Source organism: Cucumis melo, unplaced genomic scaffold (assembly GCF_025177605.1).
Source record: "Cucumis melo cultivar AY unplaced genomic scaffold, USDA_Cmelo_AY_1.0 utg001325l, whole genome shotgun sequence".
In the NCBI taxonomy this organism is placed as follows: domain Eukaryota; kingdom Viridiplantae; phylum Streptophyta; class Magnoliopsida; order Cucurbitales; family Cucurbitaceae; genus Cucumis; species Cucumis melo.
In genome coordinates, this window is record NW_026124538.1 from 4,596 (window position 1) to 14,465 (window position 9,870).

General features: G+C 33.2%; 2 non-coding genes across 2 annotated transcripts; both read left to right on the forward strand.

Annotated features, from left to right (window-relative positions):
• Nucleotides 1-3,356: 3,356 nt before the first annotated feature.
• Nucleotides 3,357-3,430, forward strand: TRNAP-UGG (transfer RNA proline (anticodon UGG)). The gene has a single exon. It is a non-coding gene; the product is annotated as a tRNA-Pro (tRNA).
• Nucleotides 3,431-3,592: 162 nt separating this feature from the next.
• Nucleotides 3,593-3,666, forward strand: TRNAW-CCA (transfer RNA tryptophan (anticodon CCA)). The gene has a single exon. It is a non-coding gene; the product is annotated as a tRNA-Trp (tRNA).
• The last annotated feature ends 6,204 nt before the right edge of the window (nucleotides 3,667-9,870 follow it).

Below are 9,870 nucleotides of genomic sequence, written 5' to 3' on the forward strand. Positions count from 1 at the left end.
ATGGAATTGTTGATCTTGTAGCGGTTGAATAACAAATAGCAGGTATTTCACGCAAAAATCCGAAATTTTCGATTTTCTCTTTTTACCGGGGTTAATATATTACTATTAATCATATTAATTATTAATATCGAATATAGAAGTAATTCATAATCATCCGGTTAGGATTGATCTAAACCAACTCATTATGTATACAATTCAACATGCCAACTATTAAACAACTTATTAGAAACACAAGACAGCCAATCAGAAATGTCACCAAATCGCCCGCCCTTCGGGGATGCCCTCAGCGTCGAGGAACATGTACTAGGGTGTATGTGCGACTCGTTTAGACCATGGACCGGGACAAAAGAAAGTACAAAATTTTTCCCGTATCAGTTATAAGTACAGTGAATAGGATAGAATGAATGGAAGAAATCCGTTCACTACCGAAAATAAATAAACAAAGATTTATCGTATCCTTTTATTGTGTATCAAATTTATGGTTTCTATTGGTGCAAATCCAATCATCTCTATTTTCAATTTTAGATGAGAAAGAATTCCCCATTGGTAACAAATGCTTATCCATTAAGCAGAGGAAATCCTATTTAACAGAAGGATTATAGCCTTATTCTTCCAAGAACGGACTAAGAGGGTCAGCTACCCAACCAATCTTCATAATTAAATACCGTTACTGTATAGGTAGATCTCGTTGTGAAAGACCGATTACTAGATAATTCATGGGTAGAGCCAAAGAGGGTGAACTGTACAAGTTAACAATAACATTGATGAAATAAAAGAAGGAGCTCCGGTGTATAGAGAGGACCTCACCGTTTAAGAAGTAACCATAGAAACGAAGGAACCCACTATTTCTTTATCCATTTCTATTTTTATTTATTTACTCTATTTTTGTTTTTTATACCTAGTAAAAATACTATTTCGTATTTTGGGGTGATTAGAACAAAAAAAGAAATAGTGGTCGGGAAGGTTATAGTAGCAAAAGCCATTGGAATTTTTATTTTATACATTGGAAAAATACGTTTTGTTATTAATAGACTAGGAAAGGAGAAAGGAATAACTGAAAGAAAGGAAATCCATTAGTTATTCATCAAAGTTTCATTTATTCAATGACTAGAATTAAACGAGGATATATAGCTCGGAGACGTAGAACAAAAATTCGTTTATTTGCATCAAGCTTTCGAGGGGCTCATTCAAGACTTACTCGAACTATTACTCAACAGAAAATAAGAGCTTTGGCTTCAGCTTATCGGGATAGAGGTAGGCAAAAAAGAAATTTTCGACAGTTGTGGATCGCTCGAATAAATGCAGTAATTCGATCTAATAAGGTAGACTACAGTTATAGTAGATTCATACACAATCTGTACAAGAGGCAGTTGCTTCTTAATCGTAAAATACTTGCCCAAATCGCGATATTAAATAGAAATTGTCTTTATATGATTTCCAATGAGATCATAAAATACGAAGATTGCAAAGAATCCAGCGGAATGCTTAAAATGGAGTTCTCTGGAGAATGAACTCCGAGAAGGTAGAGTAGAAATTAGTATGATAAAATATGATAAAGTGGTCAAAATGAGCAAATATGTTCAATAAAAAAAAAACGATTTATTCTTCTTCCACTATTCTTTCTTTTTCTTACGACACGACAATCGAATCTAGATTTTCGGATTTTTCGAACAAAGAATCAATCTGCGGTTGAGTTTGGATTAGAATTTTAATTCAATTAAAGAGTAAGCTAAGTCTATTTATTCCTGGTTCTAAGACCAATAGTTCTAGCGGTCGACTCGCTTCTTTCAAATTGTTTCTCATTATTAAGAAAAGGTAACAAAGATAAAATACGAGCTTGTTTTATAGCAATAGTAATTAAGCGTTGCTGTTTTAAGGTCAATCTATTTACCCGTCTAGATAATATTTTTCCTTGTTCACTAATAAATCGACTAATTAAACTCATGTTTCTATAATCAATTCGATCCCCCGATGGAATCGGGGGCAAACGCCTACGAAAAGATCGTTTGGATTTAAGAAAGAGTCGCTTGGATTTATCCATGGTTTTTTTATTCCTTATCCCGAAAATCCTATTTCTTAATTCTAAATCATTTTAGATCCGATCGAAATAGGATTTGGTTTGTTTATATTTAAATCTAAAATATGTCTAATATATGTAATTTTTCATCTTCCTTGGATTGGAAAAGGGTGACACACAGCCGATCGGTTCGATCTATTTCTTTATCTCCCCATGAATCGTATGTTTGTAACACCGGGGACAGAATTTTCTCAATTCCAATCGACTAGGCGTATTGTGTCGATTCTTTTGAGTAATATATCTGGAAATCCCTATTGATTCCTTATTAACACCGTTTCGAACACAACGAGTACATTCCAAAATAACAGTTACTCGGGCATCTTTACCCTTGGCCATGAACCTCCCTTGGATTTTTGATTCACGCAACTCTTCCATTTTCCGATCCAAAATGAAGAAAAAAAGAAAAATTGGTAACTCGAAATAAAATTATGAAAGATTTCGTTACAATCAAATATTAAAATATAGTAATACAATAATTTCTAAATTTAGAATCGCAGTACAGTTTTTCATTTAAGTATTTTGTATGATATTGTTGCCCTAGCCATCACATTTTCATTTTCGTTCTCACTCTTTTATTAATTAAATTTGAACCTGGCGCCGCGTCCGAGTTTGACTGAGGTTGAATCCATTTTGATTCTTTCTAACTTATTCTAAGTCTAAAAACTCTAAAAAAAAGAAGGGGGAAGGGGATTAGTCAAAGATATTTGATTGTTTTTCTAATCTTCTTCACCCCTTCCCAAGTCAATAACTAGAATGAAAAAAACGGGAATACCAACGCATCCGGGAATAAACGATTGATCTCGATTAATAGACCCGCTAAAGCCCCGAACCATATAGTACTTACTACCGGTGCCACGGAGAGATATGTTTTTAGATCTCGCATTGAAAACCCTCCTACTTTATAGTAATTTGTAATACATACTGGTATTACATACCATCAAATGTATATATAGTTAATAACCGCTTGTATTGTCCGCGGAATTCCTAATTCAAATTGAAATGTACAACAGTTCAATTCGGTAGATATTCCCTTTTTTATTAAAAAAAATATGTAGCTTTCCGCCCCACCCCAAATATTCATTTTTCTTTACGGCGGATTTAATATTTATTATTTCATACGTATATAAGTCTTTTTATTATTTTTATTATATTTTATATATGATATGAGACAAAAAAGAAGAAATGGCAAGATAATTTGTGTATACCAATGGAGGAAATAAATAAAAAATGTGGAAAACAAGACAGGGATTCTCTACAATAACACTGTAGACCAATTGAAAGGGATGTAGCGCAGCTTGGTAGCGCGTTTGTTTTGGGTACAAAATGTCACGGGTTCAAATCCTGTCATCCCTACCTATTACTTATCTTCTGAACAGTAACGAGGAATCAATTGAGATCCATAAAAATTGAACATACATATATCGAATCAATCTTTTTTTATTTAATTTTATGATATTCTCTATGATAATATATGTATCGAAGATATATTCGGGTTGCTTTTAGTTTGATAATAAAACGCTCTTAGTTCAGTTCGGTAGAACGCGGGTCTCCAAAACCCGATGTCGTAGGTTCAAATCCTATAGAGCGTGATTCGATTCTTGTTGTTGTTAAATCAAAATGATACTGAAATAATTCAACAGAAATCAAAATTTTACCTCCTATAAAGCAAGTAGGGGGTCAATCAAAAAAAAGAACTGTTAATTAATCAAAGGTCCAACTGATCCCCCCGTCTGTATTGTAAATATGCGGTCACAAATAATCCAGCCAAAGTAATAGGAATTAGACCTAATACGATTCCAAATAGAAAAACTTCAATCATTTCAATTTAGTTGAACGAGGAAAAGGAGAGGTAATATCTATCCTTAAAATATTAATCGGTATTGCCCATGAATCTCAATGACCAAGAATTCGAAATTGAATTGACAAGGTAAAGAACTCTACAATATATAGAATATATTGAATAACACCGAAATCTTTCTTTTTTTTGAATTGTGCATTCAATGAATTTTAATCAAATAAGTCGTATCTTGTTCAGACCGATAAATAGAGCTGAGGTTATAGTTAAAACTGCTAGTAGAAAACCGAAATAACTAGTGATAGTAGGCATGACGAGGCTAAATGAAATACGTTATTTTTATCCATATGTTTATAAAGCACTTCCCTAAGTTTCTATTTTTGAAAGATACGCGGATGGATAAGTAAAAATACTAATTGAAAAAATATATTCAATTGAAAGTTTTTGATTCATCTATTATTATGATTATAGATGATACTAACAAAAATCTTGTGACATAGGTAAGAAATCAATTCATCATCTGTCTCTCTATCCCGCAATTCGGAATCAAGGGATTCATTGAACAACTCTTGAGTTTTCAAAACAAATATTCTTATTATAAAGAATTTATAAACAATAATTTAATATATAAATCTAGTAAATATATAAATCTATTAAATGGATTCTAAATAATTAGAAAGAAAAAAAAAAAAAAAAAAAGAAAAATAATAAATAAACTATGTTGTGTAACTTGATTCCAAAAATGAAATGCTCTTTGAATCGCTGAAGAATGAATGACCTTATAATGCCCTTTATTTATGAAATTGTATTCCCACTAATTAGATTTTATGTAGTGGGTTCATTTCCATAAAATCTTTTTTAAAAAGAAAAAAAGTATCGCACGATCAGATCACTCGAAACTAGGTTCTCCATTTATTCTTATTCTTTCCATATTAAAAACATTCTTCTAATTAGTTGAAGAACGATCGTTTGAGTCTAATATAAAACAATAATGCGTGCATTACGAATATTTATTATTCTTCTATTCGTTGTTCTGTTTCGTTCATCGAATCCTATGTACTACTGTTACTTGTTACTGGACGACTAACCAATTCCTTAAAATAAAAAAAGATTCAAACAAAAATATAACTACAAACACAAAAGAAATATTTCGAGATTTCACGTCTAATTTCATTGAATTTTGGGACTATTAGAATCTGCTTCCTAAATTATTATAAACCAACCAGTCGGATTCACATTTTACCCAATCTTCGCTTTCTAGCCCGAAGCCAATAACCGATAGAATCCTTAATACTACAGACAGGCATTTTCAGAATTTTCTATTGAATGAATGGTATATGATTCTACATCGACAAGCAGCAAGAAAAGAAGAAACAAATTATATTATTTAGTTTTAGTGCTTCATTTTGATACTTATTGTGAAATTGCGTTGCTGCGTCAGAAGAAGGATAGCTATACTGATTCGGTATACTCTAAAAACACCCTCGGTACAATATTGACGATCTTACAAAGATAAAATTTCAGTTAATTTCCATTTACTGATCTCATCTTTTACGGAATCGATCCCCCTTTTGACTGTACAAGAATATGTGGAGCTCGGCATGTCTGGAAGCACAGGAGAACGTTCTTTTGCTGATATTATCACCAGTATTCGATACTGGGTCATTCATAGCATTACTATACCTTCTCTATTCATTGCAGGTTGGTTATTCGTCAGCACGGGTTTAGCTTACGATGTTTTTGGAAGCCCTCGTCCAAATGAGTATTTTACAGAGAGCCGACAAGGAATTCCATTAATAACTGGCCGTTTTGATTCTTTGGAACAACTCGATGAATTTAGTAGATCTTTTTAGGAGGACCAAATGACTATCGATAAAACTTATCCTATTTTTACAGTGCGATGGTTAACTGTTCACGGACTAGCTGTACCTACCGTTTCTTTTTTAGGGTCAATATCAGCAATGCAATTCATCCAACGATAAACCTAATCCGAATTATAGAGCTATGACACAATCAAATCCGAACGAACAAAATGTTGAATTGAATCGTACCAGTCTTTACTGGGGGTTATTACTCATTTTTGTACTTGCTGTTTTATTTTCCAATTATTTCTTCAATTAAATAAAAGAAAATACTAAATAATAGTACGAATTATCTTATCCCATTCGGAAGGATATCATCTCATAATTATCTATGACTGTTTCTGTCTCTAGCACGACCACTTGATGAAATGGGGAGGGAAGTGGGACAAATGGCCGAGACTACTGGAAGGATTCCTCTTTGGATAATCGGTACTGTAACTGGTATTCCTGTGATCGGTTTAGTTGGTATTTTCTTTTATGGTTCATATTCCGGCTTAGGTTCATCTCTGTAATAATCGGATGAACTGAGTTGGAGACATGAAAGCGTAAGAACTCAACAGGATCCCCCTCAAATCAGAAAAAAAGAGGGGGTAGGTCCCGTTGAGCTCTTACTAATTAGAATTAGACTAATTTATTCATATAAATGAAAAAATGGATCTTTCCTATTTTTTCAAAAAACTTCATTTCTTTCTGATTCTGAATTGCTTCAAAAAAAAAATTGATTCAGACCATCTCTTTCGCGATCGTATCGGTCGATACTTTCATTTCAAAGCGAAAAAAAGAAAGAGAGAATCACTCGATTCCCTCTTTCTGGATGATACAATCCCAATATAACAATATTATATTTCTATCGATCAGATATCACAAACCCTTTAAATAGATTAAAATATACTAATAGAATTTTCTATAGTTATTTTAATATAAAATAGAATTGAAAAATTCATTGAATTTGTTCACTACTTATGTAATAAATCGAAAAAAAGGTTCTGATAAACCGGGAAAAATTGAAACTAAGAATAGAGATCTTTGACGAACGGGATCAAGAATAATTCATTAGTTTATTATTTCGACACCAGAACAAGAAAAGGAATTTTTCTGGTATCGAATACTAGAAAGATGCATAATTCCTTCTAGAATCCTTTGTTCCCTTCATTTTTTTTCTATTCTCCATTTACTTATCTTATTTTTAATATCTACTCTATTTTTATTCTATTAGAATAAAAATAGACACATTCAATGACATTTCAATCTGGCACCAGTGACATAATAATCATAATAATACCGCTCCTATTTGTATTGTAAAAAACAAAGAAATAAAGAAGAGGTAAAATAGTCTTCCTGACAATATAATATCCATACTATGACTAGTAATGCGGTACAAGTAATTACCGAAATAGGGTCGAAAAAGAATAAAAAAAAAAACAAGGGAAAAAGTTTTTCATAATTTTTTGATCATACATAATTAAATTATAGAATTGCCAACAAGAATTTGGTTTTTTTTACGAACTTTATTTGATAAATCCCCAGATTTAGAAATTCATTTCGGACAATTGAACCTTCTCAAACTGTTTCTTTTTAAGAACTAAAAAGATTTGTGCCAAAATAACAGATGCAAAAAAGAACAAAAGGCCTTGGACACGTAATGGATCTTGAAGGACGATTTCCGCATCTCCCTGACCAAATCCTCCCACATTAGGATTACTCGTTAATGGTTGATCAAGTTTGATGGATTCGCCCTCTGAAACAAGAAGTTCTGGTCCTGGAGGGATAATATCAACCACTTGACGCCCATTCGCTGCATCCACTATGGTTATTTCATATCCTCCTTTTTCTTTTCGTATTATTTTGCTTACTATCCCTGCTGCTGTAGCATTATAAACATTATTATTACTCTTACTCCCGTCGGGATAAATCTGACCCCTTCCCCTGTTCCCGCCTACGTATATGGGATATTTTAAGAAGTGAACATCTTTCTTAGTCGCAGGGTCCGGGGAAAGAATAGGAAAGGTGATTTCACTATATTTCTGACCAGGAACAGGACCTATCACAAGAATATTTTTTTTAGTGGGACGATAGCTCTGAAAAGAAAGATTGCCCATCTTTTCTTTAATCTCGGGAGAAATACGATCGGGGGGGGCTAATTCAAACCCCTCGGGTAAAATAAGAACAGCCCCCACATTCAAACCACCCTTTTTACCATTCGCAAGAACTTGTTTCAGTTGCATATCATAAGGAATTCGAACAACTGCTTCAAATACAGTATCAGGAAGTACCGCTTGTGGAACCTCGATATCCACGGGCTTATTAGCTAAATGGCAGTTGGCGCAGACAATACGGCCGGTTGCTTCTCGTGGATTTTCATAACCCTGTTGTGCAAAAATGGGATATGCATTTGAAACGGGTGCCCAAGTTATTATATATATCATGAGTGATACGGAAATAGATCGAGTAATCTCTTCCTTTATCGAAGAAAAGGTATTTCTAGTTTGCATGGTCCAATCATTGAGCCCAAAAATTTCTACAATAAAATTAGGTAGGTCCCTAGTATAGTTCCCTATCCATGATTCTGCTATTTACTGAAATAAAGTTACTCGAATATAGGAGGCATCCTTCGCGATGGGTAGAAGGAATAAGTACAATTTTGAATGTTTTACTTATGTACAAAGTAACAAACATTATATTTTTCAGTCATTCATTGAATGATAAATCACTACAAGTGAGGGAGATACACGATTTAAATAACGGAAGATCCAATATTTTAAAATTGTGTCAAGAATGACTGGAAAAGTGGAAACAAGACCGGATATAATTTGATCGTTATGAGAAAATCCAAAATCTTTGTAGACAGAACCAATCATTAGTTCCCAACCATGGGGTGAATGAAATCCTATACATAAATCAGTTAATAAAAGAATAGAAAAAGCTTTTATTGTGTCGCTTAAGTTATATAGGAACTCTTGAACCCAAGAGTTAAGAATAACAAGTTCTTCATTACCAAGAATAGAATAACCACTTAGAATAACGAAACAGATTATATTTGTCGAGAAGTGCAAAATCATATGGATACGATCCTCATTGTGCATCTTGATCAATTGGATCGTTTCTTTGTAGATTCCGATACGAAGCTTTTGTAGATGTGTTTCTGGGTATTCCTTTAGCATTTCGTCCAAGAGAAAGAGTTCCTCTAATTCTAGAACTTTTTTTATAATACTCTTTTCTTGAATATCATTCAAAAAAATTTCGGATTGACCAGTATTCCACCAATTAGTAACCCAAGATTCTAGGCTTTTATTAAATGAAAGAGAGATCCACCAGGGCAAAAATACTATAGATGCAAGATATAGAAGGGGAATGAATGCTTTCTTTTTTTCCATTTTTTCGTCTTTTATTTTTTAATGAACTCACTTCATTCGTTAACTCTCTACACTACTAATATTTATATCAAACATAAGTTCTATTACAAGTCATATGCATACTATTATGAATCCATTCCCTGTTTTTTAGTTTTTGATTTGTGATTTATTAGTTAATCCTTGAATTTCGAAATAATACAGAAAGAAAATAACAAAGAATCCACTTTTTTTTGTTACTGTGCAGTTGATTTACATACGGATCAAAATTTCGGACAAAGAAAGTTTTCTGGCTGTTCCGTATACGTCTGCTTTGGGTCAAATGAGCATTCTGAAGAAATTCCAGTTAAGTTATTATACTATTACTATGGTCTATAAAAAAGACTATTCTTTCATTTCAGTTTTATCCCTCTTGCTACGAACAAAATTCATTCTGAACTTCATTTTTCAAAAAACTTCAATTGGTACACGCAAGAAATAGGCCAATTCGGCAGCCTTTTGCTCAATTTCTCGTGGGGTCAGATTCTGATCGGTACGCGTCAAGGGAATGGCCCCTTGGCCTCTTATTTCCATATAAAGGACACGACGTGCATAAATACCCTCTTTAACTTCTATTCTGATGGACTGAATGTCTTTCATAAGGAATCGTAGGAAGATTCGACGATTTTTTCCAGGAAACCCCCAACGAAAAATAGACACTATTTCTTCTTTTCTATCGAATCGATCATAACCGCTACCTACATTCCACAAAATTGTGCACCACAAATAGGAGCTAATAAAGAGACC